At 31.4% G+C, this 12,611-nt stretch overlaps 1 long non-coding RNA gene across 1 annotated transcript; it reads right to left on the reverse strand.

Annotated features, from left to right (window-relative positions):
• LOC143058491 (uncharacterized) lies at nt 1-12,610 on the reverse strand. The gene is made up of 3 exons (XR_012973084.1): nt 12,492-12,610; nt 1,868-1,994; nt 1-545 (listed from the first exon to the last, which is right to left on the reverse strand). It is a non-coding gene; the product is annotated as an uncharacterized LOC143058491 (long non-coding RNA).
• Nucleotide 12,611: the final 1 nt, after the last annotated feature.

Consider the following 12,611-nt stretch of genomic DNA (forward strand, 5'->3'; position numbering starts at 1 on the left):
ATTGAATTATTATGATTCATAAAAAATATGTCTCACTTAAAAAAAAGTATTTTGATTATAACCTTACTTTTCATTATAGTTCAGAAAAAAGTATTTTTTAAGAAATGTAAAGGTTGCTACATGCATATAACAGGTTAAACATAGAAAATAAAATTCAATAAGAATAACTTGTTTTTAAATTTATTTCTAAATTAAAAAGACTAAGATTGCTGAAAGGTATGGTATATGATAATGCATACATATGCAATTACTACGCGCTAGTCAACTAATAAACTCAAATAAAGAACTACAATCATGATAATTTTTACTTAAATAGTGATTGCATTTAAGGAGCTTAAAAGGCACCAACAAGATTTACAGGATGTATGCCTATACAAATAAGTTGATATTGCATTATTACATTTATACCAAAAAGAACAGTTTGTTAGATATCAGGAAGTCTGCAGTCCTTTAAACCATGTTTGTCATTCTTTTTCTCTTGTTTATCTTCAAATCTGTGCCTTTTAAGACTCGCACCAATTTGTCCTTCAAGATTTCTATGTATCCTACAAAGAAAAGGATGTGACTTATTAGTAGATCTTATGGTGTTGATCATTTTTACTATACAAAGTTTCCCTCTCTGTACAAAATGCTGTACAATAGTTTTCAATAGGGCTAACAACAAAAAAGATGCGTTTTGATTGCCCTTTCAACTCTAATTTATCGGCTTGGACACCCCCAAAAAAATTGATGTTAAACAAAAAATTAAATGGGGAATGTATCAATTATGATGGATCACAGTTGATGCCCCCGCTTGCATATATCATATAAAGTTATAAAAGGACATAACTGAAGAACAGTAAAAGTGACTCTACCAAAAACACTTGATCTGATTTAGTGGTAATATGTATTGTGTATAAGTTCCATAAAACTTGGTTTATGCAAACTTAATTTAGAGATTGGAAACAAAAATTCAGCAATTTTTCCATTTTCAAAGGGGCATAACTCTAGAAAATTTAGTGACAACCTCAAAGTTCAAACTTGATTTGTATTTTGTGGTAATAAGTATTGTTTAAAATATCATAGCATTTGGTTGAGGCAAGCTAAAGTTAATGAATGGAAATGAAAATTTCAGCAATCATTCAATTTGTGAAGAGGCATAATTCTAGAAAAGTTAAAGTGACCCCCTTAAAATTCAAACTTGATCTGTATTTTGTGGTAACAAGCATTGTGTATAAGTTTCATTGCATTTAGTTGAGGCAAACCAATGTTAGAGAATGGAAACTACAAATATAAGCATCTTTTTAGCTCACCTGTCCCGAAGGGCCAAGTGAGCTTTTCCCATCACTTGGCGTCCGGCGTCTGTCGTCGTCTTTTACAAAAATCTTCTCCTCTGAAACTACTGGGCCAAATTAAACCAAACTTGGCCACAATCATCATTGGGGTATCTAGTTTAAAAAATGTGTGGCGTGACCCGGCCAACCAACCAAGATGGCCGCCATGGCTAAAAATAGAACATAGGGGTGAAATGTAGATTTTGGCTTATAACTCTGAAACCGCAGCCTTTAGAGCAAATCTGACATGGGGTAATGATGTTTATCAGGTCAAAATTTATGTGCATTTAAGCCAGCTTTACTTGTCTGAAAATTTGACGCTATTTTCAATTATCAGATAAACTTGATCCATAAATGATCCATGCATGAAAATGAAGGCATTGGTGAGTTTAACTGGTCAGGCAAATACAGCTTACAATCATTTCATACACCAATATAGTGGCCTTATTGCAATTGCTACATAAGTGTCTAAGACACAGAGTATTTTATTTGTGAAACAGCACATTTTGTTAGAAATAACATATTTTTGCACACTTGCAAACTTTCAAACTTACCTTTCACATCTTCCCATATTTAGACTAAGAAAGACCTTGAACTTCACAGAGAACTGAATCAGAGACCTTTCTCTTCCTGTTTGTCTACATGGTCTAGGGTAACTGCATGTCCTATGGATATGTCAATCTGAAATAAGAACAGAATGGCATAAAACTTCATCATTCATGCTGAAAATATTTACTGTGGATTAATTATTATTCATGGGATACCAGTTTTGGCGTTTTGGTGGAAACTGCTGAACCACGAATTTAAATGTTAAATGTTAAACGAATTAAAAATTTGCCATCGGGTTGTAAAAATACTTTGACAAAACAAAAAAAACAAAAATCGGCGAAATATACAAAAATTTCTTTAATCTTTAATTGATACCCATGAAAATAATTGAATCCACAGTAACATCCTTAGCATTGTTTTACACATGAACTGCTTAAAGGCACATTAATTTTAAATTGTGATTTGCACTAATGGATATTAATTTCTATGAAATTCTGTCTATGAAATCAGGACAGAGTTATGATTTTCACCTTATTTAGATAGGTGGATATTGGATCAATTTCTATAAATTTATGTCTAGAAAAAGAACAAAGTTGAAAATAGATACAATATATCAATCGGTACGAATAATAAATCGAATTCTTCAGCAGAAAACTTCAAACAGTATTCAGGAAATACCGGAATCTTATTAAAACAGATTCTACAATTGGTGACAAAATCAATAAAAACCTATCAATAGGATTCAAAAGAAATAGAAACATTGATGAATTAGTAAAAAAGCTATAAAATAATTAGTATGAACTAAAAAGTTCCTTCTAACATTTAACTTTAAAGGGCAATAACTCCTTAAGGAGTCAATTGACTTTTTTGGTCATATCAACTTTTTTGTAGATCATTCATTGCTGCTTATACAGTTTACATCTATCTATAATAATATTCAAGATAATAACAAAAAACTGCAAAATTTTGTTATAACTACCAATTTCAGTGGCAGCAACCCAACAATGGAATGTTTGATTCGTCTGAAAATTTCAGGGCTGATAGACCTTGACCAATTGAACAATTTTACCCAATGTCAGAATGTTCTAAAAGCTTCAGTTTTTGAGATATAAGCCAAAAACTGCATTTGACCCCTATGTTCTATTTTTAGCCATGGTAGCTTGGATCAAAACTTCGGATACAATTTATAAGCTTGATACCCTAAGGAACATTTAGTTAAAGTTTAAAGTTTAAAGTAGTTTCAGAGGAGAAGATTTTTTAAATAGTTTACGAAGACAGATTCCAAGTGATGGCATAAGCTCACATGGGGCCCTTGAAGGATCCCTGTGAGCTAATTATTACAAAATATATACCCATTTAGCCTAAGTTTGGTTAAAATGAATTAATTCAGTAGTTTCAGAAGAGAAGATCTATGAAAAAGTGTACACCAGACAATGGATGATTCAACAATTAATGCCAAGGGATGGCAAAAACTCAGATGGCCTCTTTCTTAGGTCAGGTGAGCTAAAAAGAAAAAAAAACTTTTGACAAACAGAAAAAAAAATCATAAGTTTGGTATTGACATATATATTGAAGCACTCTGTTAATGTAAGTGCCAGGATTCTATAATGGTTGATTGACAAAATATATGTATGCATACAAGAGTCCCCAAGTCCCAAGTCAGGAGCCTCTGGTCTTTGTTACATGTAGTCTTGTATTATTTTTAATTTTAGTTTCTTGAGTACAATTGTTTAATATGGTGTTCATTAATTGTCACTAAACTAGTATATATATATTGTTTAGGGGCAAGCTGAAGGACACCTCTGGGTGTGGGAATTTCTCGCTGCATTGAAGACCTGTTGGTGACCTTTTGCTGTTGTTTGTTCTATGGTCCGGTTGTTAATTGTGTCTTTGATACATTTCCCATTTCAATTCTTAATTTTATGTATATTATTGTCCTCTTTCTATAATGATAAAATTGTGAAAGGAAATGGGGAATGACTGTCAAAGCGACAACAACCCGACCATAGAGCAGACAAAAGCCAAAGGCCACCATACAATGGGTCTGTATTAATTCTTTGAAAATAAATGAAATAAAATTCATCTCTAAAATAGTGTTTAAATATAATGTACTCAGACTTGCTACAATTCCCTATCTTTTTTTTTTATACTAATTTATATGTCTGCTGATAACTGCCCGTCTACAGATTGCCCCTGCAGATGTCAGTATAATGGTAATCTCCTAGTTATAGCAGTGAAATGTTAAAGGGGCAAAATTGAAGAAAAAAATAATTAGGAAGGAACATGTAGCAAGTCTAATAATGTACTGTACACACAATCTAACTTTTTTGCTCTATTATAACATTAACCAGTTTCATTTATCAGTCAGGGGCATTACTTAAACAAGTAACAATTAAAATTACCTATACAAGTTATGTTGAAAACGAGGCTATTCTAAATATTACTTATATGTAACTTTTCTAAATATTATTTTTATAGATGTCCAATAATGCAGATTTTACTAGCTTTAACAAATTTTCAGTCATCTGGTTATTTTTCCCCATGAAATATAATCCTTCTGAAACACTAATTAACATACTGACACACTAATATCACTTATCTTTCATACCCATGGATGCTTCTGGGTCAAAGTTGGTCTCTTGGGACTATTAAATTATCATTTTCCTCCAAAATCTTGAAGATAGACTGACACAATGACTGATATAAATAGATACATACTGGTGAATTAATTAAGATTTCAAGTTCTTTTAACTGCTAACCCAAATCAACTACATGATGTGTTCCATAAATAAGTGTTATTACTATATTTTTTTCAAAAATGTATAAAACAACTTACCGTATTCAAGTAATTTGTCATTATTTTTAATTTAAACCTTTATCTCCATACTCCTTCTAAAATCTTCTAAATTCTTTTTTTTTGGATAGAAAATGATACAATAACTTATTCAAACTACATTTAATCTATAATGCTTCTATTAGAATTTAAAATAACTCTATTAAGTAATTTTATTATTTTCAAAAACAAAAATTACTTAAATATATAAGTAACTTAAAAATATTACTTGTTTAAGTAATACCCCTGACTGTTTCTAATTTTTTAATTTGAGGTTCTAAGTTTTGTATTTTATGTATGAATCATGCATGTCTTTCTCAGTTTTTCTCTTGATTATCAAAGACAAAGTTTTTAATTTTGTAAATTATTTGGCCTTTAATTTTTTTTTTTATTGGAGATCGATCGAGTTACTTATGAGTCTTTTGCAGACAAATACCTGTCTGACCTAAACACAATTATCAGAGTATTTGTCATTTATGTGTTAACATGGCTTGATTTATTAAGGTCTAGATAGGGGTTATGCATACCCGTAGCAAGGGGGGTTCAGATGAACCCCCCTTGAAACCAAATAAGCACTGTTAAAGTCAACGTTCTGTTCAAATTGTGACTGTTAAAGTTGAGTTCACGAGTCCAAATAACCCCCCATTGGAAATTCCTGGCTACGGGCCTGTTATGTATACAATTTTTACATGTATCTTTATTCTTTAATACATGTATGTTAGATTGTTTTTCTTTAATCTCTATTCTTTACATAAATTTCATTTCAGCACTTTTTTTATTCTCTAATATTTATTTAGTTTTAGTTTTCCTTCTTTTCCCCATTTATTATTTTTTTCCCCTTTATTCTATACATTTTGCCTGTTATTCTCTATTTTGTAAACCTCATCTAAACTCTCATCCAGGTCAAATACTGTATATACTTTCAAGTGGCATACTTGTATGCAAAATTCTTGAATTTTAAATTGTAGGCAATTATCAACTCGTAAAATTCAGAAACTTAATTCTTAATACTTTGCATTTAAGATCATTTAAGGTGGTACCCAACACTTTTACTAAAAATTATTTAGCTCGTTTAATTTTCATAAAATTTTGTCAAAGTATTTAACAAAAATATAAACAATTTTGAACCAACCGTTTTGCCAGAAAAATTACACTGGTTATATAGCAGTTTGACATTTAACACTAATTTTGATCATTAAGAAGCTTAGTATTCTTTTGACAACACAACGTAATTATAACACTTTTTTTAAAGGGACTTATCATTATTTATCTGGGAAGGTTGGGTGGTCAAAATACAGGGGGGATCAAGTTTTTTTCTGTGTGTGGAAAAGGGGGGTTCATATTTTTTTATAAATTCAAAGTGGGGGGATCAATATTTTTTACACATGGAAATAAGTATTTCACATACTTCAAGAAACAACATCATGAACATCATCAAGAAGAACATTGCAACAGTCAAATAGAAATATATTTTTACAACACCATTCAGTATACAGTTAATTAAGACACCACAAGAATTTGGTGATGTAGGTGCTTCATAATCCAAATAATTCAGTCGTTATACATGTATTTCACTCACTTTGATCACTAAATTAACAAGCATAACTGCCAAATTTTGTTTTAATCAGCTTAATAGTTTGAGAGAAATTAAGTATAAATTAAGGAGAAATCTACAGCGATTTGTGCAAAATTTTGTCCCAAAACACAAAGTATGCCGCATCATGAAAGAATAATGTGTAGAGTAATTAATGCTCCAATAAATGATTGAATATTCATCTTAGAATCTGCATAGAAACAGTTGTATGAATACAAAATGATTTTAAGATGATGAACACTACTAATGTAACTTTTTGATTTCATTACAAGATCTCTTTGGGTCCATTAATTTATTTATACCTCTTACTCCCGCAAAATTTGTACTTTTAGGCTAATAAATCAAAATGTTACATGTACTATCACACATAATATGAATGAAATGTGACAATAAATGAGTAACTTATAATCTCCATATAAAAGTTTAGCAACTAAATAAGGCCTTACATAAAACTCAAGTTTAAGCAGTGTTCAAGAGAAGGCCATATAATAGATTCCATTTAGTAAATAATGTGTTGTTACTGTTTCAAAAAGTTATCTTTTAGAGTAACTTAGGATCAAGTTTTCTTTAATAGCACAATACAGGAAATTAGAAAAAAAATCAGGAAAAAATTACTCAAAGCACTGGCTTGCGCTACCTCTCATGCTTATATTCATGGAAGAGGCCTCATGGAAGTGCCCTATTTCAAGACAATTTTCCCTCAAATATTTTTTTGATTCAATCCACTGAGAATATATCATTTTCAATATTTTCATGAAATAATATGATAAGTGTTTTGCATGTTAAAATTTTGGCATGTTTGATTAGGGGGGGGGGGGGTCATTTTTTTTAAATGTTTTTACTGGGGGGATCAAATAAAAAAAGTGAAATATAATAGGGGGGATCAAGAAATTTTGTATGTTTGATTTCAAAATGACCAGCTCCCCCCCCCTCCCAGGTAAAAAATGATAAGTCCAATAGCTGACTTTACAGAGTTATCTCCCTGTAGTGTTAGGTACCACCTTAAATCAATAACAATAATGTTTCCATAGTAAACAGATGACCCACTATAGCTAGCACTATCATTTTTATAATTATGTTCAGTGGACCATGAAATTGGGGGCAAAACTTTAATTTGATACTGAAAGCCTTATAGATGCCCAACAGTGAGACATAAAACATCTATAGGCAAATATCCTTAGGTGACAGATTATTAAATTTATCACTAATGCATGCATGCATATATCAATATAAATATTTTTTTAAATTGATAGATATATTAGAATTTTTTAAAATTATAAAACATCCTTATTCTGTATCTTTGTCTGTGGTACTGCAGTGGCAGATCCAGAATTTTTTTAAAGGGACCCGCTTAAATCATGCTTCAGTGATTTGATCCCGAAATAAATTAATCAAACAATTATTTTTTTTAAAAGGGGGGCCCATTACCCATTAGCCCCACCCCCTTAATCCTCCTCATAATAAAACTTTAAGGAGACCATACACAAAACATAGAAATAAACAATTATTGGCATCAAGTATGAAATTATTACTTACAATAAATTTTTTCTCAAAATTCTATCCCTGTATGTCATTGGAACATATACTGCATGTGTATTCTAATCCTTCTAATTATTTCACTTTTATTTACACTTAAATAGACCTATTCCCATTATTCTTAATTAAGTCCATTGAATCGATGACATTGAATGTGGTGAGAGTATATATATATATGTATAACATTTACTTGTGTTTTTATATTTAAGTACAGCATACACACAATATGTACAAGTAAATGTGACCTGTTTTTATCCAAAGATTTTAGGAAGACATTAAATAAATTTCTCTTCTATCTCATTGGTTACTATATGGATTTATATTGATGTCATGACCTCATTACTTGGACATCATAAAATGTGTAGAGCAAAATAAATTTATGTTGAAAATCACACACAGTTGTGCTACTCTTATAACTCTTCAATTTATTACAATATTGTTTTTGTGGTGATTTTGTGAAGAACCTGATTATGCAGTGGAGGAAAACAGTTCAAAGAATAAAATGGCAAGTTAATTAATTTCACTTTGAAGTTTAGTTACAGTAATATAATATAAAAAGATAATGTCAACAATTCTCTATCGAATATTTCTTTAAAAGTTCAACAACAGTGGGTTTGAAGTTTAACAGTAATTCATTATTCCCTAATTAATGCATATTATGACTATCTATTATATAGAAATGTAATGCTGTCTTGAAATAACTGCATGGTTCAGGATAGTTTGAAGTGAATATTTAGACATATATATACATGGACATGTATATACAAATCTAAATTGAAAACTACGTTCAAACCTATGATTGCGTTGGATAAAAACTGCAATTTTTATATGTGTGCATGTAAAACAAAGCCCAGGTGGTCAAGTGGTCTAATGCGTCAGATAAACATGATAAAGTGCAGGGGCCAGTTTCACGAAGCTGTCTTAGGACTAAGACATGTCTTAGGATGGTCATACGACATATATTAGTCCTATGTGGGTTTCACAAAGCGGTCCTAAATTGGGACATCTCTTTATATTGGTCATAAAGTTAGGACTACATGAGAGGTGTCTTATGATGGTCTTAGGATAGTTGTACATTTATTTATACAACTTTCACTCATTTTAATATCAATTTTGCAAATTTTCTAATATTATTAAGGTCTTTCCTTTTACTAAAGGGAAAGACCTTACTGTATTTCTTCTGATTATTATTCTTCTTCTTCCGCCAAACTTTGACAAAATTTCCCTCCGTAACCGTAAACCATGTCGCTTTCATGTTCACACTTTGTATTGGTGTCATGAATACCTATCCGGAACTCACCCTGTGAGTCGAAATATTTTGTCGGTTCGGAGTAATCCCTCCGAAACCCAAAAACCTTGTTATCGTTCCAACACCGTAACCGTAATAGGTAGAAAAAAAATGAAGGGTGAAATTTGTTCAGGACCAGACCCGGGTTCTTCGTTACATTTGGATCGAAAAGATTCAACGACTCATTGGTAGGGTTATGCCCCTATGAAAATTAACCGGTGTCGGTTGGCCACCAAAACTCAGAAACCGTAAGTCGTAGACACATAGGATCTTCACCAATCATCATCATTTCATGTATCTTTAAAAAATATCTCAAGGTCAAATTTGTATGTTGACCTTGACCTCTGACCTAACAGCTTGTTATGGGATAATCTCAGAAACCATTATACTTACAGAAGTTTTAAATGGTGGAAAATGTTTGGGTCATTATGGCGCAACTTTGTTACATTTTGATCAAAGAGATTTGACCTTTCTATAAGGGGCATAACCCCTGTTTTAGGTTTTTGAAAAGACAAAATCAGCTTTTACTATATAACCAAAGGTCCTAGACCCTTGGGGTCTTCAGTAATGGCATTGGGGACCAATGACCTTGACAAAGGTCAAAAGGTCAAAGGTCAAGGTCATGTCCCAGATAGCGAATTTAGTGTTTTTAACCTTATTTAAAGGATTTTTAGTGTGTTTTCGAGCTTTTTAAGGTTGACCTTGACCTTTTCAATACATTCTACGTCTGTTGGAACATGTATTTTACATTAAAAAAGGAAAGACCTCTCAATTGTTCAAGAACAATTGACGGTTTAATTTTATTTCTCTTTTCCTTTTCCTGCTTAGTACAAAATGTAGTATACCTAAATATTTATAGGTTGACAGATCAAATATAACGATTTGTCAACATTGAACATTCGATTTATTGATATCAAGAATGCACGATTTTATCCTTTAACTTTTTTATCACAGATACAGTGTTGGGTTAAATTTAGAGGAGTTGTATATATACATGTGCATACCTTCTCCAGATGATTTAAATGATCTTACACATGTATGTTTTTTAATAGATCTTTAATAAAAAAAAAATTGTATCATAAATATATTGCTGATCAATGAAGTCTGTTTAGTTTCTCTCTATCTTCATGATCTTATTTAGCTCTTGATCCAAACACAAAAGAGTATTTTTTTCTGATCATTTTTGCATTTTTTAAAGTTTCTCTCTATCTATTTTAGTTTTCAAGATAATAGGCAAAATTTGATCGAAAAAAAAAATGACCTTCATTGCCCCTACTCCTTTGATTCCATATTGTATATTGTATTGTATTGTATTTCATGTATTTGGACCAGTAGTTTCAGATTACAAAAATTTACCAAAAAAATATTTAAAGAGACTATAACTCTGGTCATGTTGACCTAATTGTAGATTTTACTTTGCTGAACCTTATTGCTGTTTATAATTTATCTCTATCCATAATAATATTCAAGGTAATCAATGTTGTTTTAGTAAATCAACTGATTATGTGTTTACCAGCTGCACATGGTCAATCAATTAAAAGCAATAAATTTCTTCAGTTTAAGTGACCACAAATAATTGCTCCCAATCAAGCATTAAATTTGTCTGACCCTAAAATGTTGTGGAACAGTATCATTATAAATCACAGCTTTATTCTGTTAAGCTCCAGTGCATTTAGCATGTCAGTTTAATTATGCTGGCTGAAATTGTAGTTATCAGAATAAACATAAAGTTGGAAGAAAATATTTTAGAAGAACTTTTCAAAAACGTCACAGATACTGGTAAAAAACTATACAAAATCCCTTGAAAACACATAAAGAAAATATAATAAAATGCATCAAAAACTAGTGCAAGAATAAATAAAGGTAGCTTTGTTACTTAAATATTAAATAGTTGTTTCCAGATTATTAGGGTTGGTGATATATTTCACTTTATTCATCTAATTGTCATAATATTAATTTGTGTTTTTATATATTCAATAACAGATTTTGATAAAAAAAAATTGAAAACAATTAACACCTTTAATAATTTATTGCGTCCGAAGCACTTTTCTGGATTTACCTTCATCAGGAACGCTCAAAGCCAAACATTTGAACTCCGAAGATGTATAAGTACCAAAACCATCGAAGAGCTATATATGTCAAAAATTCCTAAAATTTATACTAGTAGCGAAATTCATCTAACATGTCTAAAGCCAACTTTGCCTGAGGGAGTTAAAACCTAAGTTTCCTAATAATTTCAAAATTTGTAGACCGACAATTTTAGTAAAGTTTGTTAAATCATGTCAGTTCCGAAATACTGACTTCTGAGCTGATGATACCCTCGGGGACTGATAGTCCACCAGCAGAGGTATCGACCCATGCAGTGATGTAAAAAATTGAAAACAACACGTTTAATAATTTATTGCGTCCAAAGCACTTTTCTGGATAAATGTTTGTCTAAAATTAATACCTATGGTCCAAATACATAAAGGGGCCAGTTAGTCCTAACTAGACTGTACGAGTACACTCATAAATATTGGTGTGACCATACACATATGGTCCGACCACACGAATATAGGTGTACCATCGTTCGTTTTTCGTTATGTTGAAGACCTATTAGTTGCCTTCTGATGGTTTCTGCTCTTCTGGTAGCCGGGTTGCTGTCTTTTTTACACATTCCCCATTTCCATTCTCAATTTTCATACAAAAAAGGCAGGACCGAATAGAGTGAAAAATACATAACAACTAATAGAATGCAGGACAAAGTTTTTCATCCTAGACCCCCATAAAACCAATTGGTAGCTAGGTCGCTTAATTATCTATACCTTTCTCAGAGACAGAGGATGGTAAATGGTTATTTTTGTGCGAAGTAATTGTCACGGTTTTATTTTAGTTTCTATGTTGTGTTTTAACTTTTTTATTTGACGTTCTGTCTTACAAGATTTTCAAATGCTTATAAATTTTGCATAATTAAATCTCCTGTAAAATTCAAACGCTTAAATTGGCAGGGCCGGATTGTCAAGGAATACTTTTTTAAAAGCTGTAAACCAATTATATCATAAATGTGTATACTAAATCGGGAATATCAAGTCAAACGTAAAGTTAATATATACAAGAAGCAGCGACTCAGTCAGAAAAAGGTTCACACCAAAGTATTTTTTTTTTTCGTGCAACGTTCATGACAGAAAACTTTTAACGTGAAATTATGTCTTATTTCATGCTTATTCAGTGCAAGCACCACCACCCTAACATTTTTTTTTGGGGGGGGGGGTCATTAAGTGTGAAGTGGGAGGTAAGCCCCCCCCCCCCCTCCCAAAAGAACAAAAACCAAAAAAACTAGTCCCTCTTTAAAGTTTAACGTAAATTATACTCTCACACTTGTTTTAACTAAATGTTTACCATATAGGACCATATATATATATATTGAAATCATTTCAACAACAGGCTACCGCCGTACTGTCAAGTTTTCATTCAGAATTTTAAGCTCTGCATCTTCAAGTTCAAGGTCACAACCAGTTT

Source organism: Mytilus galloprovincialis, chromosome 14, assembly GCF_965363235.1.
Source record: "Mytilus galloprovincialis chromosome 14, xbMytGall1.hap1.1, whole genome shotgun sequence".
In the NCBI taxonomy this organism is placed as follows: domain Eukaryota; kingdom Metazoa; phylum Mollusca; class Bivalvia; order Mytilida; family Mytilidae; genus Mytilus; species Mytilus galloprovincialis.